General features: G+C 46.1%; 1 protein-coding gene across 6 annotated transcripts in view; it reads right to left on the reverse strand.

Moving 5' to 3' along the window:
- The window catches only part of LOC130355913 (chymotrypsin A-like), a 211,882-nt gene that overhangs the window by 64,719 nt on the left and 131,768 nt on the right, over positions 1-15,395 (reverse strand). For 2 of the 6 annotated variants that reach the window (XM_056556758.1, XM_056556756.1), the window contains one exon: positions 14,700-14,816. The exons of 2 other annotated variants lie outside the window; for them this stretch is intronic. The gene's annotated coding sequence lies outside the window, so the exon portion shown is untranslated. Of the gene's footprint in view, positions 1-4,451; positions 4,474-14,699; positions 14,859-15,395 lie in introns of those variants that run through there. 2 more of the 6 variants (XM_056556757.1, XM_056556763.1) reach the window with 2 other exon arrangements.

Consider the following 15,395-nt stretch of genomic DNA (forward strand, 5'->3'; position numbering starts at 1 on the left):
TTAGCCTTTGGATAGGGGATAAGTTATCGATTGCGGGGGGTCCAAGCATTGAGACCCCCCACGATCTCCTGCACGGGGGCCCAGTCAGTATGCCAGAAGCCGACGTCTGACCCCACAGGAAGCCGTGGTCGGCACGCTCCCTCCATGTATCTCTATGGAGTATGCGGAGGGGTGTGTCGGCCGACACTTCGTGCGGGGTCGGCATACCTCTTTTCCTGCCAAGGCCCGTACTGGAGATCGCGGGGGTCCCAGCGCTCGGACCCCCCCCCCCCCACAATCTATAACTTATCCCATATTCTTTGGACCCCGCATCTATCAATCATACATATACACCTCCCCCCTTATCCTTGGTTTCCTCAGCCTCACACCTCCCCAAACCCCCCCATCCTTGTTATCCTCACCAACACCCCCCCAGCTTCCCCCCCTTTAATCATAAATATATACCCCTCCCCTCATCCTTGGTCCTAACCCCCATCAATCATAATTATACACCCCCCCTCCTCATCCTTGGTCCTAACCCCCCCATCAATCATAATTATACACCCCCCCCTCCTCATCCTTGGTCCTAACCCCCCAGCCTTCCCCCATCAATCATAATTATACACCCCTTCCTCCTTGTTCGTCACCCCCAGCACTAATACATATACAACACCCCCCCTTTCCTCAGTCTCCTAAACCCCCCCATCAATCATAAATATACACCCCCCCTCCTCATCCTTGGTCCTAACCCCCCAGCCTCCCCCCATCAATAATACATATACAACACCATCTTTATTCTTTCGTTCTCCTCAGCCTACCCTCCGCAGCCCATGCTTACCTGAAGCACTCAGCAGCAGTGCCGGGCTCCCAGCTTTACGGCGTGAAGACGCAGGGGGGAATGATGCCGCACGTGATATCCCACGTGACTCCCCTGCGCTCCCAGGGCTACGGACAGACAGAGTGGACAGGGTGGCAGACAGAGCGGACGGACACAGACCAGAGTGGGCAGCAAATTTTCCGCCCCCCCCCCCCCCCGGACTGCGGACTCTAAGCGGGTGCTTGGTCCGCCTAGTTATAGAGCCGGGCCGCCTGTGCAGCCCGCTGGTCCTATTTTCATGTAGGGGCCTGGAGCCCCTACGTTAATCCGGCCCCAGGCCCAGCGGCCCACCAGAATAGATCCCGGTATCCCGGTAAGCCAGTCCGGGCCTGCTAGCACAGCAGGGGGACAGACGTCTGGCCCCCCACTGCGCTAGCTATGTATATTGCTCCCCCGCTGCGCTGCCTATACTGTAGATCTTGCCCCCCCTGCAGCGCTTCTATACATATGGTCCTGCAGCGCATCAGGGCAGCCGGAGAACACAGCGCAATGCTTCCCCAGCCGCCAGTGTAATTCACCATTACAATCCTCACTAATTACTTTAAAAACCCTGCAGGGAGCCGGCACCGAAACACAGTAAAACACACTGTATATCCAGGGGAGTGGAGCATGCCGCCTTCTCCCCTGGTTAATAACTTCTGCTCATATCGTGTCCCAGAAGTGAGACCCAGTGCGATCAATCCCTCAGCCACTGTACTACTACAAACAACATGGAACAGACTTTGTTCCATGATGGGGGTAGCAGTAGAAGCACTAATTTAGCCTCCAAGCCGCCTGCAGACTCCCGTAGCCGGGGAACTACTACTCCCATCATGAAAGGGAGTCTGTTCCATGATGGGAGTAGTAGACGGCTGATACTAATGGATGAAAAACAGATGCAAACGGATGCCACTAAATAGTATCCCTTTGCATCAGTTTGCATCCGTTAGTAGAATGGTCCATTTAGGAGGCAATATCGGACAAAATCTAGATGGGGGACAACGGCAGTGCCTAAGTAGAGCAGCATTGTGGTTTGGTGGTAAGCAATGTTGTCTAGGGTTCTGGGTTCCAGTACAACCAGAGCAGAGTTGTCAAATATGTCAGCACTATATAAGTAAAAAGAATGAATGAGCTTAAAGCATATGGAAACTTCCTGAGGATCCCCAAACATCTTCCATGGATCATAAGATTTGACACCAGATATGTGAGATTTAGGATGGAGGTATATCATGAAATAAGGTTTTGAAAATAGGCTATACATGTACTGTGGGGCAAAAAAGTATTTAGTCAGCCACCAATTGTGCAAGTTCTCCCACTTAAACAGATGAGAGAGGCCTGTAATTGTCATTATAGGTATATCTCAACTATGAGAGACAGGATGAGAAAAAAAAACATAAATTCATATTGTCTGATTTTTTAAGAATTTATTTGCAAATTATGGTGGAAAATAAGTATTTGGTAAATAACAAAAGTTCATCTCAATACTTTGTTATATACCCTTTGTTGGCAATGACAGAGGTCAAACTTTTTTTGTAAGTCTTCACAAGGTTTTCACACACTGTTGCTGGCTAGGCCACTCCAGGACCTTGAAATGCATCTTACAAACCAACTCCTTCGTTGGCCGGGCGGTTTGTTTGGGATCATTGTCATGCTGAAAGACCCAGCCACATTTCATTTTCAATGCCCTTGCTGATTGAAGGAGGTTTTCACTCAAAAACTCACACGATACATGGCCCCATTCATTCTTTCCTTTAGATGGATCAGTCGTCCTAGTCCCTTAGCAGAAAAACAGGCCCAAAGCATGATGTTTCCACCCCCATGCATCACAGTAGGTATAGTGTTCTTTGGATGCAATTCTGCATTCTTTCTCCTCCAAACACGACGAGTTGAGTTTCTACCAAAAAGTTCTACTTTGGTTTCATCTGACCACATGACATTCTCCCAATACCCTTCTGGATCATCCAAATGCTCTCTAGCAAACTTCAGATGGGCCCAGACATGTACTGGCTTAAGCAGGGGGACACGTCTAGCACTGCATGATTTGAGTCCCTGGCGGCGTAGTGTGTTACTGATGGTAGCCTTTGTTACTTTGGTCCCAGCTCTCTGCAGGTCATTCACTAGGTCCCCCTATGTGGTTCTGGGATTTTTGCTCACCATTCTTGCGATCACTTTGACACCACGGGGTGAGATCTTGCGTGGAGCCCCAGATCGAGGGAGATTATCAGTGGTCGTGTACGTCTTCCATTTTCTAATAATTGCTCCCACAGTTGATTTCTTCACACCAAGATGCTTGCCTATTGCAGATTCAGTCTTCCCAGCCTGGTGCAGGTCTACAATTTTGTTTCTGGTGTCCTTCAACAGCTCTTTGGTCTTGGCCATAGTGGAGTTTGGAGTGTGACTGTTTGAGGTTGTGGATAGGTGACTTTTATACTGATAACAAGTTCAAATAGGTGCCATTAATAAAGGTAACGAGTGGAGGACAGAGGAGACTCTTAAAGAAGAAGTTGAAGGTCTGAGAGAGCCAGAAATCTTGCTTGTTTGTAGGTGACCAAATTCTTATTTTCCACCATAATTTGCAAATAAATTCTTTAATCAGACAATGTGATTTTATGGATTTTTTTTCTTATTATGTCTCTCATAGTTGAGGTATACCTATGATGAAAATTACAGGCCTCTCTCATCTTTTTAAGTGGGAGAACTTGCACAATTGGTGGCTGACTAAATACTTTTTTTCCCCCACTGTAACTATGTAATAGGGGATGTGTGGCCAATGGCTGATAGCTGCAAAGGACAGTAGGAAGTACCCAGCAATCATTTTTGCCGCTCTCCCAATTTGAAGCTCATGCCTCTTGCCCTGCCCACATGACGCTCATTCCACTTGTTCATTACAGCCCTTAGTCCAACTTTGTGACTTTTATAAACAATCCTTTGATTGCTTACATATATCAATGCAATATATATGCATTGCAGTGGTCTATGTGACCGTCACTCTACTGGTCACAGCCTGCATAGCAAAGGCCTCAGGATGCTGTGGCAACCAGTTGCCACCCCTTACTTACATCACAGGGGTAACGTCTGGGCCACTACACCACTAACAACGCATATCAAACAGTTTAGATGCTATGATTGCTATTAATCGTGGTGTCTAAATTGATTAATGACTGGCAATAAAGTAATCTCCAATGTTGATAAATATCAGCAAGTGTAAGCTTCACAAAGTGGCTGGCACCTGCCAGGAATGAAGTAGGCTTGGCTTCCGAGCCTGCGCCATACTCTCTCACACAACCCATGACATAACAGTATATCATGAGCCAAGAAGGGGTTTAAAAGTCAGTTATTTAAATATTTTTCCATAAATCAATAGTATAGGGAAGATATTTCAGAAATAGAGTCTTTCCTTCTCCCCCTGTCTCCTGCACTGGTCACTCCCTGAATTCAGTTGTAAAATCTACACACATGAGGCAGAAAGGAGATAGATTTTCAACTTCACTGATGGATCAGGTTACAGTTGCCGGCCATACAGATCCATTGAAATGGAAGAGGTGAAGAAAAAAGTAGCTGCTAGAGTGAGACAGAAGCAGAAGACAGTGTTGCTATTTCTAGTAGGTGTTCTTACCCCACAGTGATACTGCAGAGTATTGATGTACATGTCATTATTGCTGCTTCTTTTGGGTGTATCTGAAAGAGAGAGAGCTTTCATAGGCAAAATAGCATCTTGTCTCAACGTAGCATTCAGGATAAGCGGCAATTAGAGATGGAGCATACAAAGAGGACAAGCAGCTGAAAAAGGGAGGATATAGGTCATAGAATAATCAGAAATACTGTTATTCCTTAGGTACACATACCAGAAATCACTCAAAATGATAGGTACACTTTAAAGAGGTACTTCAGGGAACTAAACCCATAGCCCATCCTTTTCCTCTCACCAGCCTATTTAATTGTCTAAATAATATTTATTATCTACAGTTATGGCTGTAATTGTTGGCACCCCTGAAATTTTTCAAGAATATGAAGTATTTCTCACAGAAAAGGATTGCAGTAACACATGTTTTGTTATACACATGTTTACAGTGGTCCCTCAACATACGATGGTAATCCGTTCCAAATGAACCATCGTTTGTTGAAACCATCGTATGTTGAGGGATCCGTGCAATGTAAAGAATAGGAAGTTGTACTCACCTGTCCCCGCTGCTTCGGACCTGTCACCGCTGCCCTAGATGTTGCGCTCCATCGCTGTCACCGCATCCCCGTGGTGTCCCCGCCGCTCCGGAACGTCTCTGCTGCCTGGGTATGTCGCTCTCACGTCATCGTCATCATGTCACTGTGCACGCCGCTCCTATTGGATGATGGGATGGCATGCGAGGCGACGTGATGACGACGATGGAGAGCGCCGGCAATGGAGGGGATCCCAAAGAGGACGCTCCGGAGCCCCGAGGACAGGTAGGAGACCATCACCGGAGCACACGGGGCACCATAAATGGCTCTCCGGCGGCAGCTGAAGCAGTCAGCTCTGCCGGATAGCCGTTTTTGCGATGGCCCCGACATACAAAAGCATCGTATGTTGATGATGCCTTCAACATGCGATGGCCTCTGAGAGGCCATCGCATGTTAAAATTATCGTATATTGGGGCCATCTTAGGTCGGGGGTCACTGTATTCCCTTTGTGTGTATTGGAACTAAACCAAAAAAAGGGAGGAAGAAAAAGCAAATTGGACATAATGTCACACTAAACTCCAAAAATGGGCTGGACAAAATTATTGGCACCCTTAACTTAATATTTGGTTGCACACCCTTTGGAAAAAATAACTGAAATCAGTCGCTTCCTATAACCATCAATAAGCTTCTTAAACCTCTCAGCAGGAATGTTGGACCACTCTTCCTTTGCAAACTGCTCCAGGTCTCTCTTATTGGAAGGGCGCCTTTTCCCAACAACAATTTTAAGATCTCTCCACAGGTGTTCAATGGGATTTAGATCGGGACTCATTTCTGGCCACTTCAGAACTCTCCAGCTCTTTGTTGCCATCCATTTCTGGGTGCTTTTTGATGTATGTTTGGGGTCATTGTCCTGCTGGAAGCCCCAAGATCTCGGATGCAAACCCAGCTTTCTGACACTGGGCTGTACAGTGCAACCCAAAATCCGTTGGTAATCCTCAGATTTCATGATGCCTTGCACACATTCAAGGCACCCAGTGCCAGAGGCAGCAAAACAACCCCAAAACATAATTGAACTCCACCATATTTCACTGTAGGTACTGTGTTCTTTTCTTTGTAGGCCTGATGGCTGTCAGGAAATGTTGAATTAATGCTGAAGAGGATGGAAGAATGGTAAAGAATATCAAGAAGCCCAAGAAAACAACATGGGCCCCAGGAGCCATGCATTTCAGGCAGAATCATTTACAGGGAACATAATCATGTAGTTTTGTGGCTTTGGAGTGTTTTATTTACATGTACTTCCCTGGAGCAGCACTTTACATTTTAAGCTCTTACCTAAAAATCTTCTACTTAACATTGCTGACTTCGCCACCTTCTGCCATACCTGTACTTTGTGTTCCAATATTTGCCTAATACAAAGCTAAGATAAAATAGGTAATGGTTTCAATTTTTAAAAAACTTATATCTGTGGTTTCCATATAAGAAGGAAGCAATTTTAATGAATTGTGAGCACATCATGTATGTGGCATATCTATAAACACCAACATTGTGCAGGTTACTTGCAAAACTGCTTTTATAATCCATTTCTTTTCTTTACCCCACCTTTTCTCCAGACTTGTACAAGCCAGGGCTGCAAAGGTATTGCAAAACTAACAGAAGCTTACAATAATCCTGTTAGCTTTCCGCGTGATGTAATTTGAATCAAGGTGGCATGACCATAAAGACTGCAGGATCAAATAAAATGTGGTTATTTGATAGAACTAACTACAGAGACAGCATCCAGGTAAGCAGGATTCATTCCACTATAATTATTATCACTATTATTATTACCATTATTACTAAGGATTTATTATCAATTGCTATTAAAATGCGTTCTACAGCCCACATGGTTAGACTAGGTTTCCACACAAGTTTTTTTCTGGCATTTTTAAGGATATCTGCCACTGCAGGAAAATATAAATGAAGAACTTCTACTTCCTACTGCATCCACTTCTGACTTTGGCTCAAAAAATGCAGTGTCAGTTTTCAATAAACCACCAGAAAAAAAAACTGTGTGTAAGCCTAGCCTGAATGATATTATTATTATTGCTTATAACTAGGGATGAGCCAATCAAATCTGACGAATCCGATTTTGTTACAAATTTCAGGAAAAATTTGATTTGTAATGAATGCGAATATTGCCGCAATTCCATTGTGCGAATTGCTTCATTAAACTCCATTTAGTGCGGTCCAGGCTCCAGGGGCTGGGCATCTAAAATGGCGGATCCATATGTGAGGACATGGGGCAAGGAATACTGGGAAGGCGGGAACAAGGGTCGGCGGGATGACCCTGAATCACATGCAACATGCAGCCTATCAGCAGCCAGCCACCCCTGTGATCTCACAGCCCTATATAATCGGCAGCCATCTTTCGGACAGTCACATCCGCATTCTATTACAGAGAAAAAGGGACAGAGAGCAGTGTGTGTTGCACAGAATAGCATTTTTACAGCAGCAATTCAACCTCCCAGTCACATCAGTGTTCTATTGCAGAGAGGGATTGAGAGCAGTGTGTTGCACAGAAAAGCTTCTTTAAAGCAGCGATTCACCTCAAGCCCAAATCCAGCCTAGAAGCACTGATAGGGAAGGGAGTGAGACTGAGAGAGAGTGCAATTTTGGGTGTAGTACACAGCAACTGGGTGTTGCAGCACTGATGTGTACAACAACTGAAATGCTAATAGTAGCCAGCCAGTTAGGGTGAGCAGAGCACAAAAAGCATATTGTCCTCTATTAAGTGTAACCTGTGCGTACATCTAAGGGCCTAGATACTGTGAAAGGCCAGGCAAAAGTACACACCTGCTGGTGTTGTAGACAAATACTGTTTTAAGCGTACTTGAGCACATTGTCCTCTCCTCATAAGTGCATACGACATACGTACATCTAAGTGGTCTACCATTTTGTTCCTGTTAAAGTCTTCAGGGCCTAGATACTGTGAAAGGCCAGGCAAAATTACACACCTGCTGGTATTGCAGACAAATACTGTTTTAAGCATACTGGAGCGCATTGTCCTCCCCTCATAAGTGCATACCACATATGTACATTTAAGTGGTGTACTCTTTTTTCCTGTTAAAGTTTTAAGGGCCTAGATACTGTGAAAGGCCAGCCAAAAGTACACACCGGCTGGTGTTGTACACAAATACAAAGTTTTAAGCGTAGTGGAGTGTATTGTTCTCCCCTCATATACGCAATAAGTATGTCAGGCAGAGAAGTGCCAGGACGTGCACAGAGGAGTGGCAGATGCCTAAATTCATCAGGCAGAGGTCACAGCAGACTGGGGACGAGTGGCAGCAGGAGTCGCAGCGAGAGTCCCGAGCTCCCGCTATCAGCTTGCAGTCGTGTCTTGACCAGATACCCATCTGCCGACATTGATTGGTTAACACGGTCATCCACTTCATCACAGGTGGCATCTGACACTACCAGTCAACAGTCGGGGGGTTCCTCAGACTCAATCCTCAGTTGGCATGGTCCGGGAGCAGTCCCTGTCCTCACATTGCCTCTGTCCTATGCTGTTCCCTCCCCCCACAGAAGTATCTTAAGCTGTGGGTTCAGCTCCACTATTTAGTGAGGACGATCTAGAGGACAGTCAGCAGCTACTGCCCAGCCAAGAAGTGGATGAGACATTCGCCGCTTCCTCGGCTAGGCGGGCAAGTAGTGATGAGGAGAGTGGCGTGGGAGGTGGTGTTGCAAGCGTTCAGGCTCCTGAAGCAGACACTGTTGAGGAACCTGAGGAGGATATCAGTGACGTGCAGACACAACTCGATGATGATGAAGCCGATCGCACTTGGGAGCCGGGTGCAGAAGGGGCTTCATCATCATCAGGAGAAGAGGGTTGCAAGTTGTCTGTGAGGCAGCAGCTGAGCCAGCAAGGTGGTAGCATGGTTGGCAGTCAGTGTGGTGGCAAAAGTGGAAAGTCTGGAGCCAAACGTGCCCTGGGTAGACCACCTACTTCGCGGCAACCTACCTTCCCCGGAGGTAGTGGAACAGGCGTTCCTGGAGTTGGCGGCAGTAGCAGTCAATCAGTGCGGACTATTGGTGGGAAAATCAGCTACTCGGCGGTGTGGCAGTTTTTCATCAAGCATCCAGAGGATGTTAACCTGGCCACATGCAAGATGTGTGAAGGTGAAGCGTGGCCAGGGTCCCAATGTTGGCACCAGGGCCCTGCGTCAACATATGCAGCGTCACCATAAAGCGGCCTGGGAGAACTGTGGCTCTTATATGGTGGTCTAGACTGCTGCATCACCCAGTGGCACACCGATTCCTGTTTCAGCCACCCAAGGCTTCACCACCTCATCCAAAGGGAGCTGTGTGCAATACCCATCTTCTGTCACTCCAAATGCTCCTGCTCTTCCTACTTCAAGTCAGTCATTCTGCCAGCAATCCATTGGCGAAGCCATGTCCAAAAGACAACATTATGCACCCACTCATCCAATGGTGCAGAAGCTGAATGTGCTCCTGTCCAAGTTGCTGGTGCAGCAGTCCCTCCCTTTTCAAGTATTGGACTCTGCACCTTTTAGAGAACTGATGGCTTGTGCCGAGCCGAGGTGGAGAGTCCCAAGCTGTCATTTCTTTGCGAAGAAGGCAGTACCAGCCCTGCACAATTTTGTGGAACAGAAGTTGGGCCAAAGTGCACGGCAGCGCCGACATGTGGAGCTGTAACTATGGTCAGGGACAATACATGTCCTTTATGGCCCACTGGGTAAATGTGGTTCCTGCACAGCCACAACAGCAACTTGGACAGGTCAGGCTGCTTCCGCATCCACACTCTCAGGCTGTTGGTCCTGTGATGGTGTGTGACTCCGCCTCCTCATCCTCTACCATGTCCTAAGCCTCCACTGCATGGACAAGTCTCAGTGCCCCTCCAGCATACCATGTGTGCAGGGCACAGCGGTGTCACGCTGTTCTTCACATGGTTTGCCTCGGCGAACGGAGTCACACAGAGGAGGAACTGCTAAAAGTAATTCATCAAGAAAACGAATAATGGCTTACTCCACGAAAAATGGAAATTGAAACCATGGTGAACGACAACAGGAAGAACATCTTGTCTGCGCTGAAATAAGGAAACCTGAGACATGCGCCCTGCATGGCACACATTTTCAATCTGGTTGTCAAGCGGTTCCTGAAGTGTTCCCCACATCTGCAAGACATCCTAACAATGGGAATGAAACTTTGCATGCACTTCAGCCACTCGTACACCGCAAAGCACACCATCTTTGAGCTGCAGCGTCAGAACGGTGTCCCCCAACATAGTCTGATTTGCGACATTTCCACACATTGGAATTCCACCCTCCATATGTTGGACCGACAATACGAACAGGGAAAAGCCATCACCAATTTCTTGATGATCCAAGCGGATAGGGGGACTCCCCTGTGTAACTTCAATGTCAACCAGTGGCAGCTCATACGTTACACCTGCCGTTTGCTGAGGCATTTTGAAGAAGTCACATTATTAGTCAGTCAGCAGGATTACGGGATGAACGACGTCATTCCACTGCTTTATTTACTACAACTCGTGTTGGGAACGATGGCTGGTCAGGGCACTGGAGACATGGCGCCCACATCTCACGGCGACATGAGCCCTATGGGGGCTGACCTGGAGGGGGAGGGGCACAGTAGAGCACAGTTTAGGTTTTGCGAGATGGGCATTTTTTCTAGTCATCTGACAGGAGAGGAGATGCAGGAGCAGCTAGAGGAGCTAAAGGGTTATGAGGAAGGCGAGACAAAGGACCCAGACACATCGTGGAAGTATGCAGTGGAGATGGAGGCAGGGAGTCCCTCCGAGTCACTTGCACAAATGGCACGATGCATGCTCACTTGGTTGTGTAGTGACCGCTGAATTGTCTCCATTCGGCAGCGGGATGACTTCTGGCTCTCCACCTTATTGGACCCTCACTACCGACACAAAATGGGGGCCTTTTTTACACCCACTGAGAGGGAGGACAAACTGACCTACTACAGAGACATCCTATGTAGTCAGTTGGCCGATGCTTATCTGAGCCATCGTCCATCCTCTCGCATGTCTGACTCAGGGGGGCCCTCTGCACTCACGTTCCACTGCCATGGCTGCTGGGGAGGGGTGGGGTGGCAGGAGCAGTACCAGTTTCATCAGCAGCAGGAAAACATATTTAAGGGGCTGCTCCCCAGTTACAGACATTCCTTGGCATCAGACCACAAGTAAGTATTGAGGATATGCATTAGGTAAAACTTTACTTTTCATAGGATAAAATATATGGACCGAATTTTTTTTTTTTTTTAAATCAAACAAAAGGAAAGGTGTTCAAAAAACACCATGTGCCACCTACACCACCAAGTATTAATGTGATGAAAAAGACCTCTAAAAGGTGGAAGGGAACAACGTATGGTCCATTGTAACCGGTGGGGGTAAAAACTTCCCCTGTAAGGCCCTACTCTAACATTATTAATTCCCTTCTTGGCAAGTGTTACTCACCCTAACATGGGTGGCCCCACACATGAACCTCTCCCTATTTCCCCCTACAAACACTGCCATTTCACAGGGTTTTTACATGGAAATAGGGAGAGTTTCCTGTGTGGGGCCACCATTTTTAGGGCGAGTAACACTTGCCAAGAAGGGAATTAATAGGGCAAAAGTAGGGCCTTACAGGGGAAATTTTTTACCTCCACTTGCTACAATGGACAATACGTTGTTCCCCTCCACCTTTTTCGAGGAAAGTGTAACACATCTTAAAAAGGGAGGCCCCACTCAGGATCCTCTCCCTATTTTCACCTAAAATCCCTGGGAAATGGCAGTGTTTTCAAGTTGAAGTAGGGAGAGCTTCCTATGTGGGGCCGCCCTTTTTAGGTTGGGTAACACTTGCCAAGAAGGGAACTAATAATGCCTTACAGGTAGGGCCTTACAGGGGAAGTTTTTACCCCCACCGGCTACAATGAACCATACATTGTTCCCTTCCACCTTTTAGAGGTCTTTGCATCACATCAATACTTGGTGATGTAGGTGGCACATGGTGTTTTTTGCACACCTTTCCTTTTGTTTGATTTCAATAAAAATTTTGGGTACATATATTTTATCCGAAGAATACTATTAAAAGTTACGTTTTATGTAATGCATATCCTTAACCCCTTAATGATGAAGGACGTATATTTACGTCCTCTGCCGGCTCCCGCAATATGCCGCGGGGTCACGCGGTGTCCCCGCGTCATATCGGGTCGGTCCCGGCAGCTATCAACGGCTGGGACCCGCGGCTAATACAGGACATCACCGATCGCGGTGATGCCCTGTATTAACCCTTCAGACGCGGCGATCAAATCTGACCACCGCGTCTGAAGTGAAAGTGAAAGTGACCCGGCTGCTCAGTCGGGCTGTTCGGGACCGCCGCGGTGAAATCGCGGCATCCCGAACAGCTTACAGGACACCGGGAGGGCCCTTACCTGCCTCGGTGTCCGATCGACGAATGACTGCTCCGTGCCTGAGATCCAGGCAGGAGCAGTCAAGCGCCGATAACACTGATCACAGGCGTGTTAATACACGCCAGTGATCAGCATGAGAGATAAGTGTGTGCAGTGTTATAGGTCCCTATGGGACCTATGAGCAGTAGCAGTGAAAAAGGAATCCGATCCTGGCACTCACCCATGCGGCAGCTTAATGCTATATATACAGGATCGTGCAGTCAGCTGTCAATCCTCGTCTTTATGTTTGTTAAAAATGTATCCTTATTAGATCCATTTAGAAGGAGGCAGGTCGGGCAGAAGATCCATCATTAGCCATTTAGGCGACAGCCATTTTGCATCTACCTGACGTTTTCTCTAGGCTTCTTTTGTCTCCGGAGTGCAAGACAGATTTCCACGCTGACCGATGATATCTGATCCCCTGGACACGCCCTGCGACAAAACAAAGTCAGCCCCCACAGCAGATGCAACAACCAGCTCGAGCCGCGTCCTTGATGTAAATCGCGTCCTCCCCAGTGTAAATAAAAATAAACATATGTGGTATTGCCGCGTGCGTAAATGACCGAACTATAAAAATATATCATTAATTAAACCGCACGGTCAATGGCGTACGCGCAAAAAAATTTCAAAGTCCAAAAAAGCGTATTTTTGGTCACTTTTTATACCATTAAAAAATTAATAAAAAGTGATCAAAAAGTCCGATCAAAACAAAAATGGTACCGATAAAAACTTCAGATCACGGCGCAAAAAATGAGCCCTCATATCGCCCTGTACGTGGAAAAATAAAAAAAGTTATAGGGGTCAGAAGATGACATTTTTAAATAAATAATACATTTTTTAATAATTAATTAATTTAAAAAAAATTTTCTGCATGTAGTTATGATTTTTTCCAGAAATACGACAAAATCAAACCTATATAAGTAGGGTATCATCTTAACCGTATGGACCTACAGAATAATGATAAGGTGTCATTTTTACCGAAATATACACTGCGTAGAAACGGAAGCCCCCAAAAGTTACAAAATGGCGTTTTTTTTTTCGATTTTGTCGCACAATGATTTTTTTTCCGTTTTGCCGTGAGTTTTTGGGTAAAATGACTAATGTCGCTGCAAAGTAGAATTGGTGACACAAAAAATAAGCCATAATATGGATTTTTAGGTGGAAAATTGAAAGGGTTATGATTTTTAAAAGGTAAGGAGGAAAAAACGAAAGTGCTGCGTCCTTAAGGGGTTAATACTTACTTGTGCACACTAACACTTTTACAAAAGAGACCGTTTTCTTCTGCCTACCTGCCTCAGCTACTATTCCACCTGATGCCACACATCTAATGTCAAGTTTTCCTTTTTTCACCCACCTTTCATCAGCAGGTACTGGTATTGCCACCCACAGCCCCATTATGTCACCGTGTCACTATCAGGACTCCTGATGCTGCTGTTGCCACCTCCAGGCTGTCTCATACTGCCACCATATGTTCTCCTCATGCTGATGTCAGCTTCAGGCTGTCTCATTCTGCCACTATATGGTCTTCTCATGCTTCCGCCACCTCCAGGCTGTGTCATTCAGCCACTATATGGTCTCCTCATGCTGCCGCCAATTCCAGGCTGTCATTCAGCCACTATATGGTCTCCTCATGCTGCTGGCACATTAAATAAAACTTTTTAGGTTCATCTATTTGAAATCTTCAATTTAAATGTTAAAAAATATCTTAAATCTTTTCAATTGTGAGGTCCTATGGTCTCGTCATGCTGTTGCCATCTCGAGGCTGGGTCATTCAGCCACTATATGCTCTCCTCATGCTGCTGCCACCTCCACGCTGTGTCATTCAGCCACTCTATGGTCTCCCCATACTGATGCCACCTCCAGGCTCTGTCATTTTGCCACTCTGCTACAGTGATTCTAATAGCGACGCCTCTAATATGCATGTAATACTTAATAACAGTATAATTTCACTAACCCAGTACACACCTTATGTGTGTTACGGCAAGGCAAAGTGTTCTACACCCCTATGAAGGCTCTCTGTAGGCCAGAAATAGCCGTTTTAATACAGATTCACCGTGAATAAATTCAAACCGAACTGAATTTTTGGGAAAATTTTTAAAAAATGTGCTCATCTCTACTTATGACTATTAAGCAAGACCAAAAATTGATTTATCCACATTACAGGTGCCTGTACATGGGTAGATGTCTGCTGTAACTGCTGCATTACAGACAACTGTGCAGCAAATACTGCACATGGTTTACAGGTACTTGCCTTAGTTTTGTGGTAGGTACAAGTGAAGCACATATAGGAGGGTCTTTAGTAAAATCCTGTGGCTGTATGACACATCAGAGGAAGCAGGAGGTAGCTTTGATCATCGAGGGCTGGACACTGTCGATAGACAGCCATAATCCATTGTAGAAGGTGATTATGCTATATTTTTAAACACAAACACAATAAAAACCCTTAAATAAAAATGACTTGTTTTTGTTCCAAAACTTATAAATGGGCACAGTCAAAAACTTTTTATATGTTCTACATCTTGGAAAAACATTAACCTTTCTAATATTCTTCATTAATAAAATCTCTCCTTTTTATAAAAATTATGGCTTATAAAAAAAAAAAAGACCACTAGGGGTTCCCAAACCATCCAGAACATAATCCAGTCTGGCTGCAGCATCGTCTTTGTCACAGCCATCACGCCCCCTCCCATAGACATGAATAAAGGGGGCATGACGTGATGTTACGAGGGGGCGTGGACGTGACGTTACGTCTCTGACAGCAGCGCCCTGCACAGAATTCCGGGAGCTGCACCGAGATCGTGGAGGTCCCAGAGGCGGGACCACTGCAATCATACATCTTATCCCCTGTCCTCTGGATGGGGATAAGGTGTATAAAGCCGGAATACACCTTTAAATGACTGGCATCTGAGCTAGTTTTGATGACAATCACTGACCGTGGCTGTCAGCT

Source organism: Hyla sarda, chromosome 2, assembly GCF_029499605.1.
Source record: "Hyla sarda isolate aHylSar1 chromosome 2, aHylSar1.hap1, whole genome shotgun sequence".
Classification (NCBI taxonomy): Eukaryota; Metazoa; Chordata; class Amphibia; order Anura; family Hylidae; genus Hyla; species Hyla sarda.